The sequence below is a fragment of the Perca flavescens genome, chromosome 20 (assembly GCF_004354835.1).
Source record: "Perca flavescens isolate YP-PL-M2 chromosome 20, PFLA_1.0, whole genome shotgun sequence".
NCBI classification, from domain to species: Eukaryota; Metazoa; Chordata; class Actinopteri; order Perciformes; family Percidae; genus Perca; species Perca flavescens.
In genome coordinates this window covers 22281877-22295366 of record NC_041350.1, presented here as the reverse complement: position 1 = coordinate 22295366, position 13490 = coordinate 22281877, and the positions used below count along the sequence as shown (strand labels likewise).

Here is a 13490-nt window from a genome sequence, read left to right as displayed (position 1 = left end):
TACCCTTGTGTAGCTTGTTTTCCAAACTAAAGCACTCATCACGTCCATATTATGATAAAAATAAATTTAAAAATGCCATTTGAAATATATAGTTGACCAAGCGTGTTCTAATTTTGTCAGCCAAAGACCTAACAATTGTATTTTAATTTTAAGCTATCAATAATTCTATGTTGTTAATGAAATCACTTTCTGTGTCATGAATATGCCATTTTAAAAGAAAACCCAACAGCTCTGGCATGCAAACACAACCTCCATCTATGACTTTGAATTAAAATTGAAAGCAACTCTTTTTATGTCTGGGCGGCTGTCTCTGGTGGTAAGTAATAGGCACCTGTTGAGCGCTGACGGGGCCATCAAGTAGGAGCGTATTAGCAAGCTTCCTGCTGACTGTTTTCAGCACTACGGACAGCACGTCATCACAACGGAGTATGAAAGATGAGAAAAAAGAATTAAGGAACAGATAAAAAAGAGACAAGACCTTATGACACATAGACCAAGAGAGAGAGAGAGAGAGAGAGAGAGAGAGAGAGAGAGAGAGAGAGAGAGAGAGAGAGAGAGAGAGAGGGCATGTCATTAGGGATTAGCCCAGTTCCACGGCTTGAGGCTTTCAGTGTCTGAGTGCTCTTGTCCTCACATAGACACACACACATGCATCCAGCAGCACGGTATGTTGTCTCACTGTTTGCGTGGGGCAATAGATGGATGGATCTAGATAGATAGAGACATATGTGCCATAACAAAGAGGCCTACTGTGATTCATTAAAAATATTTTCCCACATCAGATACAGATTCATCCTTTGGGGAAATCTTTTTTTATTTTAGCCTATAATATCATGAGGACAGACAACAGCAAAATAAACTCTATACTCTCCATTATCACAGCAAGGAACATCCTTTTCCCCCTCTCCTTTCCAGAGCATAAAGACACTAAGTTTCACCATCTTTGTTCCCCTCCCCTCCTTCTGACACACCTAAACACAGTCTATATAAGCAATAACTTCTCATGCTCTCACCTGCAAACATTTTTTATTAAACGTCCCACCCTCTTTAAGTCGAGTCGCAGCCAACCCTCTGGCTCTTCCTGTACTCTTCTCGACCCCTCCAAACGGTAGCCTGCTGCAGCTCTAGTCCGGTGGGAGCAGCGACACCCGCCCTAAACTCCCTCTCTTCCCTTCTCTTTCTCACGCAAAGACGCACACCGTTAAGGTGAGCTGCGCATACAGGAAGAGACCATTGCCCGACATTTCCGTGCACTCCGCGGACTCAACAAACACCACCTCCTCTACGAGGACGCACGGTTTCCTCCGCGCTATGCGCCATCGCTCGTGAAAAAAAGGGGCACAAAGAAAAGACAACAAAAAAATGGGGGGGGCGGGGGGGACTGAGGGAGAGGGGTGGAGGGCTAGTTTGAAATAACGAGGGGATGAGAGGATGAGAAAAAAAGTGAAGGAAAAGCACTCACTGTGGCACGGCCGGATTAAAGGATGCCCATGTCGGATGCTGCAGTCGGTCGCCAGCATCAGCAGCAGCATCTCTGGGCTGCGCGGTGCATCAGATAAAGACAGCGCGGGAGGGGGAGGCGAGGGGAGGGTGAGGGTGAGGCTGGTGATGTAAAAAGCTTTAAATCATTCAGGAGCCCGCTGCACGACATGTGACCGCCGACACGGTGTATTATTCATCCGTTTTGTTTCCGGATTGCCCTCGGCCGAGGAGACACCGAGCTGACCGGACGTCGTTGTCCCAGCCCACCCTTGTGATTTACACTGATCCAGCCATGACACAAGGATTACTACAATGCGCCCACAATATCATTCTTATTGGAGTTCTATACTTATGTTGTACTTTATATAGGTCTATAGTTCTAATGGTTTTATTATTGCTTTATTTCTCTCATACTGTTGTCATAAACGAGCCATCTAACATTAAATTAAATAATAGAGTCAATTTAGGGCAGGCCTATTTTATTTATATGAATACATGCTAGTATTCAACAGATGGGAGTTTTTTTTATAATTCAGTTAAAGAACACAACAAACATTGTTTTTCAATTCAGCGTGCCAAATAAATATCAGGTATTTTGATAAAGATACAAAAAAAGGATTTTTACAAAAGAAAGAGAAAAAAACGGGGGTAACCATCCTAACCCTTGTTAACGTTGGTTGTTACAAATACATAAAAATAGCAAAACAATGTATGTAATGAACATTTGCAAGCAGGTAAGTGAGTGGTGAACCACACTTTGCTCTTTAGTTTCACTTGAAGTGTTATTCTCCTACCTGACCATGTTATTTCCTGGTAATTGCATTACAGTAATGCGGGAAATTAATAGGTTGTGAAATTGCCACATTTCCAATCTTTTTAGTTAAAAAAAAAAAAAGTTATTTTATGTTTGCTTATAGGAGTCGTGTTAAGTTACTGCTGATAAAGACCAAACATTTCCTGATTTGGCTGAAACCTTTCCACGCTGCTTTGTCCCACTCAGACTCGCCGGTTTCTAAATAAAAATAGCAGACATTGCTACGTAAGAACAGTAATGTCTGTCGTCATATTCTACATATTTATGAATTAAACTGCTCATATTATGCTCATTTTTAGGTTCATAATTGTATTTAGAGGTTGTACCAGAATAGGTTTACATGGTTTCATTTTCAAAAGACACCATATATTTGTTGTACTGCACATTGCTGCAACTCCTCTTTTCACCCTGTGTGTTGAGCTCTCTGTTTTAGCAACAGAGTGAGGCATCTCACTTCTGTTCCATCTTTGTTGGGAGTCACACATGTGCAGTACCTAGGTAAGGACTACAAGCTAGTCAGTAGCAGAGTATGAGGGAGTGCCACGCTAGCAGCTAGGAGAGCATTATAACGTGTGTTACAAAGTGACCCACGTTTGTCTCTGAAGTAAAGGCTGGACTACAATAGAGCTGTTTGGAGCGGTTTGTGAACAGTGTTTTCTGTTGGAGATGGTAAGTCCCTTTGGGGAGGACTTTGGGCTTTTTCACTTTGTAAACCTATAACGTGCAAAAAAAAGATATACAGTATAACACTATAAAGGAAAGGGAAAAAGCCAAAAAGCATAATATGAGTAGCCTGGTTGACACCAGACCCTTCTCAGTTGTAACTGAGAGTGGGTATGGGAAAGGTTCATTGACAGTTCATTTCCAAAGGGGCATCACCAACGGACGCCGCTCAAATGCCTCTGGGCGCATTGGATAGTCCAACCAATCAGACCAACGATCCGGGTGACACTGTGCTTCGGTAGCCGTCATGTTGAACATAAACAAAAAGCTGCTCGCCGTCGCTGCGCTATGGTCGTCGCGTAAAGCCCGCCTCAGCGGTTGGGATTCAATTTTAGGGACATTGGAAATGGGTTTGAATGAGCTCTTCGCCAGACAGACTTGCAGAGCAAATCTGAAATTTGCCGGAAGTTCGTCAGGGTTTACCCAGGCCATAATATGAGCACTTAAAGTGACATTTATGAAAAAATAAAAATAAAAAAGGGTTATTGTCTTACAGCACGGCTGCCTTTTTCGGGCAACCATGGGTTACAGACCTCCAGAGAGCTGTGGCTATAGAAGCAGGCAGCACCTGAACAAAAACATGGACACATCACAGACAGTATGATAATAAAATCCCAAACACACAATTCACTCTCAATGGTTTCTGTGACATGAGAAATACACTCACAGTTGAGTAGGCGGTCCTTAATGTGGCCCAGGACACCTACGCGCACACACTGCTATAAGAATGTGGCCTAAACCAACTCTGAATGTGGTCAGAGTGATGTGATGTGATGTGTGTCTCAACGCGTCAATATGTCCTAGGTGCACTCCCACCTGTACTTAGAGCGGTGCACTTGTGATTAGATCACTCAACTTAGATTGTAATACCATGTGGAAACGGGGTAAGACTGCAGCTACCAATCATCCTCAGTGGATGGTGTAGGTACATCAGGTCACGTCTGTCAAACATAATGACATCATATTTAGACAGCCGTTGGACATTTTCTAGGCATGTGACATTTTCCACAGACGCAATGACTTGAGGGTGTCTTGGAGCAGCATTGGTGTTTAATATGATAAGGGGAAATGCATCCCTACCGCCCACCATTCATTTCCAAAGGCACAGTCAGTGAGAGTCACATAAAGGCCTGCTGCTAAATTATTAAGCCTTTGCTGCTGTCTGATCAAATATTCAGCAGACAGCCATGTTATTTGCCACAGATAGTATAAATGTAGCTGCATTGTGTGTGTGTGTGTGTGTGTGTGTGTGTGTGTGTGTAAACCACACATTTTCATTTGTGTGGTTTCAGTGCAGGGCTTTATGGTTTGTGTTCACTTATTCACTCTGACCAGTATAGTTAGGTCCTAACAGGACAGCTTTAAGTGTGCCCTCTGAAGGCATTTTATTAAATACAGCTTCTTGTCCATTGCAGTAGCACAGTTCCTTGTGACAGCCATCTTTGTTGCTCTTGAGAAATTAAGAAAATAGAGAGAGAAAAGAGATACCCACCATCCATCACAAAAAGTAATTTTGAACCAGAACATGACTAAAACAAAGAAGTAAAAAGATTGAGGCAGACTGAAGCTCATTACTAAAAATTATAATAAATACGTCAGGACTAGCACATCCACTTTGTTATATTTCACCACTGGTTGTCATCAGAGTTTAGGTCAATGTTAGCATGTCTGTCCTGCGCTTTATTACCCTGGAAATCCAGAGTTCTCGTGAGAGCACAATTTGCATTTGCTCAGCGAGTCACTCTGGCATTGTGTGATGATGCTCATTAACTATGCCCTCGTAGCCAAGCTGCACCAATCAGATCGGTGTATCTGATATAGGTGGGCCAGAGGCAAGCTATACAGATGACGACCGTTTAATCTACCAGTTAGCTCCGCTGGTAGCTAAGCGTATTGGGCTCTGGATACGTCACCCCATGTATTGTTGATTGGTCGTAGTGTTATCCAATTGCGTGCAGTGAGATTTTCAAATGCATGCTTGGTGCCGCCCCTCGAGGTGGGCTTTTTCATTACTCAATGCCAGACCCTTAATCTTTCGGATTTGGGTCTGGATTTCCAGGCTTGCGCTTTATTGCATTTGGCAACATTTTCGTTACAGCACATTACCAAAGATTGCATTACATCTAACCCTAACCTAACACAGTTAGTCCTCATCAGCCTTTACTCTTGGAACTTTTAAAATGTAACAGTCAAGCATATGTAAGCTAAGCAGCCAAAAATGGATGTATTAGAATAAAATAACAGAAGGATAACATATTTTTACTTATCTACTAGGACTATAGACAGGTTGCATGCTTTACCCCCAATTTCCACCGGTTGTGGAACGTCTGCGGATCTGCTGTCATTAGGTTTCCATTAAAGTCAATGTGTGTATTTCCACTGACTGCAGAACGTTCCGACTCCGGCACAGCACCCGCGATCCGCAGCAATTCAGCACAGGGCAGATAGTGCGGGACAGGAAGTCGAGCACAGAAGCAAAATAAAACATCCGGTTAATTTTCAAAATAAGATCACATTTCCCTGCACTACACCTTGAAAACCCAACACAGAGTTGTTTCCCCTCTACTCCTCTGGATGGAAACAAACTGTTGTTGGTTTTGTGGTTCTATTCTACCTGAATTCACGAGATCTCGTGGGTCCTCGTGACTTCGGCTGTCAGTCATGGCCACAGCCGTTACGCAACAAATCTGGACCTGGTGGGTATTGACGGACGGCGGAGCACAGAGCAGAGACGCAGCAGAGCCGGTCCACAGACGTTCTGCATTCGGTGGAAACCCCTAGTTAGCCTCAGTCTTTTAGCATGACATGTAGCTGGCAAATGTATAAACCCTTTAGCAGGACTCTGAGAGGCAGCATTGTCGAACAACTCGTGATGCTAAGGTTTGCTTTATTCTCTAGGTATTGCTGAATTTTGAGTGGTAAATCTGTCCCCATTGTCATTGTTAACTGAATATGGGCTGTGCAAGAAAGACACGGTACAGGGATGGGATGGAGATAAGCAGGAAGCAACGGTCAATTGACAATAAAAGTTAATTATGTTAAAAAAACATAAAACACTCAAAATGTTGCGGGGCAGACTAACTAAGTCCAGTTTATACATTGTAAATAAAAGCAGATCTACTACTTGCTGTGCTTCCACTCTGCAGTACGCTGCGGCGTGTTTGATACTATTATGGCTGCAGCTTTGTAGTCTTTTTAAAGCTCACAGCTTTTTCCTCCATAGCTAAATGTCAGCTACCCCGCAGTCCAGCGGCTGTGTGAGTGTGTGTGACTGAAAGATGACTCACTATCACTGCGCCCTGAGCAGAGACACAGCTGTGAGACCTTAGTGCCACTAACCATAATTCAACACTGTCTGATGAGGTCACTGGGCCACAGGGCAGGAGTGACCCCTCTTACTTGTCAGATCTGAACCTGCAGGAGTACACACACACACACACACACACACACACACACACACACACACACACACACACACACACTTGACGGATGGATGAATGTGGTCTGTGTGCACATTTAGGAACTCACGTGCATCTAAAAAAGGAACACGTGCTGCTACACTTTTCCCTTTTGCATGTGTGAATCCAATAGATTTATCGAATATCATATTTCCACTCTGTGACTAACCTGCCTGCTCATACCTCATCGTAATAAATGCTCCATAGTCTCACGCTATCAAAACTCTATATCCAGCTCAACAGTCTCTCCTCCATCCATGTCAGCCTCCCCGGCTCTGCTCCAACGGGAATGTATTATTCAACACAATCTCTAGAAGTAACCTACCTCCCTCCCTCTCTGCAACTTGCTCTGCCACGTCAGTGGTGGTGGAGGGTGGAGAACTGAGGGGGGGGGATAGATTGAGCAGGGCTTCCCTTTTCATTTTTTTCTGCAGTCCTCCCTTTCTTGGAGTTCTTCTGCCCTTCTTCAGTCTGCAGGACATGATTTAAAAAATGATGCCTAAAGATAAACTCAATCTTTCATCTTACAGCGAAACAAAGTAGCTTTTCCTCCACATCTTATAAGGCTACCAACGGGAGCATAAAAAACTGTCCTTAAAGTGATGGTTCTGAGTAATTTCACCCTAGGAGCCTTTGCACCATGACCTCGAGCCAAACACCCCAGAAGCTTTTTTTTTTCAGCTGGGTCGAACATTGGGAGAGTTAGCGTTATCAGCTGAATAGCTTAGTGCAGGGGCTAATGGATCCACATTTGTATCTCGTAAGTTACCACACTAATAATGCCCGAAATGATACCAAACTTCTACACTAGTACAAATAGGTTATGTACTCATAAAACAATGGATTGGAAAGTTTGCAAGTACACCAGAAGTTTATGTAAATAACACTTGCCTGTTGGCTTTTGCTTTCTGCTGTTGCTGCTGCTACAGAGCAGTAAGAGTGCTTAGGGACATCTACAAATTACTGAAAAGAGATACAACAAAAATATTAATTTAATGATTAAATAATGTCCCCAAACTTACCTCAATTATAACTTGTCTCCTGCTAGTTATACTACAGCACTTACTTTAAAAACAAAAATGTTAAATTAATAAATATTTGTTGTATCTCTTTTTGGTGTTGTAATTTGTAGACGTCCCTAAGCACTCTTACTGCTCTGTAGCAGCAGCAGCAGAAACAGCAGAGAGCAGAAGCCAACAGGCAAGTGTTATTTACATAAACTTCTGGTGTACATAAAAAATTCCAATCCATCGTTTTATGAGTACATAACCTATTTGTACTAGTGTAGAAGTTTGGTATCATTTTGGGCATTATTAGTGCGGTAACTTACGAGATACAAACGTGGATCCATTAGCCCCTGCGCTAAGCTATTCAGCTGATAACGCTAACTCTCCCAATGTTCGACCCAGGTGAAAAAAGCTTCAGGGGGGTTGTTTGGCTCGAGGTCATGGTGCAAAGGACCCTAGGGTGAAATTACTCCGAACCATCACTTTAAAGAGTTCTTGAAGAGACAATTTATTGAATTGAATTTATTTGAATTGAAAGATGAAAGTGACATTATCCAACTGCTGTTTCAGACGCATAAGTAATCCAGGGGAAACACACTATAGCTCATTTCAATGATGGTCAATAATATGTTCAGAACTTTATTCTGCTGCCCCCAAGTGATTCAAAAAAAAAAATCTGTTATTGCAGATTTAAAGATAAACTTTAAAATGAAGGTTGAATATCAAAAGTTCTGCCTCTGAAAACAACTGTTATGAAATGCATTTTGCATGGTTCTTTAAACATTATGTTCTTCATTGTGTTACAGTTTGACATAGGCATTGATTGCAAAAGGCAAAACCCAGAGAGGCTCACACACCGCTAATTGGCATTGCAGTGAGTAAATGCCATGGTTTCTGAAGTCTCTTTGAAGCACCACAGGTCCCGTTCCATGATCCTTTGCAGCTTTTTTGAGCCTGGCCATTCCCACAGGTGTTTGCTCAGCAGCACAGCAGAAACAGACAAGCAACTCAAACCAGCCTGATAGTGTGTGTGCGCAAATTTTAGATTTACAACTGTGAATGTGTATCGATTGGTGTTTGTGTGCTGTGTGTGTGTGTGTGTGTGTGTGTGTGTGTGTGTGTGTATATGAGTGTGTTCATATGGGGAGTATTTGCTTCAGACGTGATTAACAGCCACTTCCACCTCAGGAGCGAGAGAGCTGGCTTCAACAGTGCTTTTAAACAAAATGAATGTCTCCCTGTATGGGTGTAATTCAGCCAAGAGGAAACTGTTGGCTGAAGGAGGAAAAAGTGAGGGATGGAGGGATGAGGAGAGATTTAGATATGAAACGTGTTGTGGAGGCAAAAACACAAGCAAACTTGAGTATTAGAGAGCATCTTGAAATTTCTTATCTTTGTTTTGTATTGATAAATGAATAGAATAGATGGGCAGAATAAGGAGCATTACTAATTGTCCTGGCAAGCATATGTGCACACAATACACACACCTGACAATAGACGTTTTGGGACCAGAGGAACACAGTTCTTTTTTGTGGCTGCATCTCAAGAACTGCGAATAATTGTAGTTCTTAGGAGTTTTGAGTGACTTTTTTAGCTCCTACTTCGGAGCAGGTACTCTCCTCTCTCACAAGAGGAACTACGTACAGTGATTGGTCCAGACGTAACTGTACGTTGATGATTGATCGATCACATGAGACAATGCAGCATCGGCGACCACCATTTTAGAACCGCTCGCTAAATAGCCAGCCGCTAAAATAGTAAAATTTAACAACTTAATGCTTCATTCACACACTCTTGTCACAGCGTAGAAAGCGAACTTTGTTCAGCTCATTTTCTGTAACAAGTGTAGCATGAAAGAATGGTGGAATAAGCTATGTAGCATCAGCTAACTAGCTAGTTAGCTAGCTCGCCTGCTAATTCCACCATTCTTTCTACAGAAAGTAGCAACCGCAGTTGGTCCCGCCACCTCACTCCCTGCTGCTTGGAGACTACTTTGCAGGGAGGACGGCAGACAGTAGCTAGCTAACTAGCCAGCACCTTCGGCATTCCTAATGCCGCTGCGAATGCAAACAGAAAAAAGCCCTTGAAGATATATAATTCTTCAGGAGTCCCCAGTAACAGTTTGGTCCGAAAACGCCAAATATCAGCTGCAGTATCTGCACTGAATGAACAGATGTTCTTATCGCAGCTTTCTTGTTTCACATTCCTCTTACTTCCCTAGCCGTCGCCTCATCATTCTCCATCACACACACACACACACACACACACACACACACACACACACACACACACACACACACACACACACACACCTTTGTACATTTCCCAGATGAAGATATCTCAGATCTATTCTCATATACTGGGTTCAGCTTCAAATGCAGCCCAGACAGAAGAGGTGTGTCTGTGTGTGTGTGTGTGTGTGTGTGTGTGTGTGTTTTAGGTCAGGTTCATTTTAATTGACTTTAGCATTCAGAAATATAGATGTTCTGTGATACCACAGACATCTACAGAGCACCCTGAGGGGGTAACCATGGTAACTGTGCATGTGTGTTGACATTGAATACATGTGCATGTGTGTAAAATGTGTCAGCCAACTGCTTGGTTATCAATGGGAAGAGCACTTTGTAAATTATATAATAATCAAATAACATTATAATGATCAACTTTACATGAATCTAATCATGTGTGTGTGTGTGTGTTAGAGATTAGCGCACACAAATAAAGAGATGAATGTACAGTATTTATCTTTGCTGTCATACTAAAGACATTTAACTGAAACTTAAAGTTCTAAAGATTGGCTGCAGATTTAATCTGGTTTGCTGTTGTAGTCTTTGTGGGTTTGTGCAGCAAACAAATCTTAAGACATTTAATAGTTTGGAGCCTTAACAACGTTAAACCGTTATTTCAAAAGAAATTGCAGCCCTAGAAGTCAAATTGAGTATACTTACAGTATGACTATGGCACATTTATTTTCTAACAACAGAACAAAAAGTGAAGTCATAAAGAGACATTTTTGAAAGTGAGATATTTAAATGCTGCAATTTTAAACAGAGGTCAGGCGATAGATTTATCCTATCTTGACTTAAATCACATTTTTCTTGACAGTGAAATTATTATCTTGGGTCTGGATGAATTTAAGATGCTATATTTAATTTAAGCATTTTGTGTGGGATATGGATACTGTATTCGGTGTAAATTAATGTAGCTTGAGTGAAGTGAGCAGACAGAATAATACAGTATGTGATATTGTCAGACAGCATGGGAAAGATGCCTAATGGCAACTATAAAGCTAATTAAAGTAAAAAACCTTTTAGTATTTATTACTCAGCATGTACACTGTAGGCGTGAGAGATGTCTGTAAAAATTTTGCAGTTTTATTATTCATAGAGAACAAAACAGTGCAGTAGCTATGGTTAGCTTGAATTTATATCATGCGCACACGTGCACACACACACACACACACACACACACACACACACACACACACACACGAAACTTCAAACTCTGTTTAAAGGAACACGCAGACTTATTGGGAATTTAGCTTATTCACCGTAACCCCCAGAGTAAGACAAGTCCATACATATCCTTCTCATCTCCGTGCGTGCTGTAACGCTGTCTGATGGTTCCAGCATTAGCTTAGCCCAGCACAGATCCTGCAGGTAAATGGTTCCAACTAGCCTACTGCTCCCAATTGTGACAAAAGTGACAAAATAACGCCAACATGTTCCTATGTACATGTTGGCGTTATTTTGTCACTTATTCGGAGCAGTAGGATTGCTGGAACCATTCACCTGCAGGTTCTGTGCTGGCCTGATGCCACTGGAGCCGTCAGACAGCCTTACAGCACGCACGGAGATGAGAAGGATATGTATCGACTTGTCTTACTCTGGGGGTTACGGTGAATAAGCTAAATTCCCAATAAGTTGGTGTGTTCCTTTAAACTCTTAAAAACAACCAACATGTTTTTCTTACAAGTGACTCTGTAATTTGAATATAATAACAGCACTGGTCCTTTGATTAAACAACATACAGTATGTCTATGCTCAGCAGAGAAAGCTAAAGAGATCTTTTTATAGTGCTGCAAAAAGAGGTCGGGACTGATGAGTGCCTCTACAAAGTGTGTGATTTGGACACCAAAGACAAGACTTTGTGTCCCATGTCCTATTAAACTAATTAGCCAACCTTAGTTTCTTTTAACCATGAAAGAGATCTGTCCTCTGACACTAACCACTTTTTTTTTTATTTTTTATTTTTTTTATTAAAAATACCTTTTCCCAAAGCTGATCAGAAAATTTTGAAATGCATTAACAACATAAATCATTTCGGTATAAGGACTTGATTTTCCTGCAGCATAATTCAATTTTCTGCCCTCCAGCTCATAAAAACACCCACAAAATATGGCTAAACATTTTTGCTTCTTTGGGTTTAGGTTTGCTTCGATTGCCAAGCAACCAACGTAGAGTAAGAAGCTCACCGTGCAGGTTCTGGAACTATAACATTTATAGATTCACTAAATGACTTGTGAGCGTGCATGGGAGCGTGACTGTCTGTATCGATACAAGCCTGTGTGTCATGTGTGCAGTGCATGTTTTATCCAAGTATCGTCCGTCAAGCACGGCATGTAATCCCGCCGACACCAAGCTACAGCATCTTCATAACAGTGTAATTCATTTACAGCCAACTTAGTTCTAGCATGTGAGAAAGGAACCTGCGTGAGGGAAGAGCGAGAAAACTAACGGGAAATGATGGATAAATCATTTTTATTATCCGAGAGATGCATTTTAATATTTCTGCAGAACTTGCTGTCGCAGAGGATGAGAGATCTGTGCTTCAGTATGTGCATCTCTTTGTGTGTGATAATGTGTAGATCCGCTGTAGGCCTCATAAGCTTCAGTCATAAAACTCTGTCAGCAATGGGAAACTAATTTACCACCTTTACCTTTGGGAAACTGACCATGCTCTCATGCACTCTTTATTTCTTTCTTGTCATATTTCTCACACACACACACACACACACACACACAGATGGAAGGAGGGGCTGAGCTCTGCATTTTGAAAATGCAGACAAAACACGGCTGATAGCTCCCCATCTTCTCGTTATCAATATCTCCATCTTTCCCTCTATCACTACATTTTTCATATTTCTAATATCTTTATAAATGTCTGCACAACTTTCATTCAACATCCTTCTCGTGCCGTGTCCGGATCTTCATGTGGCTCTCAGTTTGTTGAGATAAAGATAGGCGCTGTTCGCCAGTTAATGAAATCCACCCAAGGACAGCCATGACTCACCGTTTACTCTGGCTGATGACATAATGTCCTCTACATCCATCATGCGCACAAACAAACACAAATACACGTCGTTGTATAGTAATTAGAGGTGGGTGGCAATAGGATTGTGTGGGGTCATTTTATATACATTTCTATTTTTAGTGGAAGCCCTGCACCAACACGGGCTGGATCTTCTTCTTTTCCACCACCAAGTGGACATCTTAACACTTCGGAAAGACAAGTTCTTTTCATCACTTCCACCTTTCAGATTGTTAAATGCCCCTCCATCATACCACCCCAAATACATAATTATGTCCCAAGGAGATTGGGACTAACCCACAGAGAAATATCAATCAACTTTCCAGCTAGACATAGTCTTTTTAACTCATTTTGGTTGCACAGCATGCAAATTTCACGATGACTCAACCCCAGTCATCGTGCTGGGCATCTGATATTTTCAATTTATGCTACCTGCTTATGTCAAATGCCAAAGAGGACACCTGTCCAGTGAGCCCGAAACAGAGAAAAGTATGTCTTTTGGTTACAAAGCCCCTTGAAATTGCACAGTCTAACATAAAAACAATGACCATTTTGCATCCATTTTTGAAACCGTGGTCTGCTTTCATCCCTTGCCTCAGCCAGCGGGGTAGTACCACCTTTACTGCCTAGTCAGTTTATATCAGTCGGTTTCATATCCTGTAAGGATTAGTGCCGTAATTTGTGTGTGCATCAGTG

At 41.9% G+C, this 13490-nt stretch overlaps 1 protein-coding gene across 2 annotated transcripts in view; it reads right to left on the bottom strand.

The window, feature by feature from the left end:
- The window catches only part of slc7a14a (solute carrier family 7 member 14a), a 57523-nt gene that overhangs the window by 24571 nt on the left and 19462 nt on the right, over positions 1 to 13490 (bottom strand). Inside the window, exon 1 of one of the 2 annotated variants that reach the window (XM_028566480.1) lies at positions 1014 to 1231. The exons of the other annotated variant lie outside the window; for it this stretch is intronic. The gene's annotated coding sequence lies outside the window, so the exon portion shown is untranslated. Of the gene's footprint in view, positions 1 to 1013; positions 1232 to 13490 lie in introns of those variants that run through there. 2 annotated transcript variants of the gene reach the window in all.